A 1,151-nucleotide genomic window follows, 5' to 3' on the forward strand; every position below is an offset into this window, starting at 1 on the left:
TTGTGCTTTTGATCTTCATCTCCAAAGTACTGTCATGATCTCCACTGTTACCGGCATGACACTATGATCTCCATCATCTTGATCTTTTATCAACGTGTCGTCACATAGTCGCCTCGCCAGCTATTGCTTTTGCTGTTGGGGAACGTAGTAATTTCAAAAAAATTCCTACGCACACGCAAGATCATGGTGATGCATAGCAACGAGAGGGGAGAGTGTTGTCCACGTACCCTCGTAGACCGACAGCGGAAGCGTTATCACAACGCGGTTGATGTAGTCGTACGTCTTCACGATCCGACCGATCAAGTACCGAACGTATGGCACCTCCGAGTTCTACACACGTTCAGCTCGATGACGTCCCTCGAACTCCGATCCAGCCGAGTGTTGAGGGAGAGTTTCGTCAGCACGACGGCGTGGTGACGATGATGATGTTCCACCGACACAGGGCTTCGCCTAAGCTCCGCAACGGTATTATCGAGGTGTAATATGGTGGAGGGGGGCACCGCACACGGCTAAGAGATCTCAAGGATCAATTGTTGTGTCTCTGGGGTGCCCCCCTGCCCCCGTATATAAAGGAGCAAGGGGGAGGCAGCCGGCCAAGGGGAGAGGCGCGCCATAGGGGGGAGTCCTACTCCCACCGGGAGTAGGACTCCTCCTTTCCTTGTGGGAGTAGGAGAAGGGGGAAGGAGAAAGAAGGAAGGGTGCGCCCCCTTCCCTAGTCCAATTCGGACCAGACCATGGGGAGGGGTGCGGCCACCTTTTGAGGCCTTTCTCTCCTTTCCCGTATGGCCCATTAAGGCCCAATACGAATTCCCGTAACTCTCCGGTACTCCGAAAAATACCCGAATCACTCGGAACCTTTCCGAAGTCCGAATATACTCGTCCAATATATCGATTTTTACGTCTCGACCATTTCGAGACTCCTCGTCATATCCCCGATCTCATCCGGGACTCCGAACTCCTTCGGTACATCAAAACTCAATAAAACTGTCATCGTAACGTTAAGCGTGCGGACCCTACGGGTTCGAGAACTATGTAGACATGACCGAGACACGTCTCCGGTCAATAACCAATAGCGGGACCTGGATGCCCATATTGGCTCCCACATATTCTACGAAGATCTTTATCGGTCAGACCGCATAACAACATACGTT

This window comes from Aegilops tauschii, chromosome 3 (assembly GCF_002575655.3).
Source record: "Aegilops tauschii subsp. strangulata cultivar AL8/78 chromosome 3, Aet v6.0, whole genome shotgun sequence".
Lineage (NCBI taxonomy): Eukaryota > Viridiplantae > Streptophyta > Magnoliopsida > Poales > Poaceae > Aegilops > Aegilops tauschii.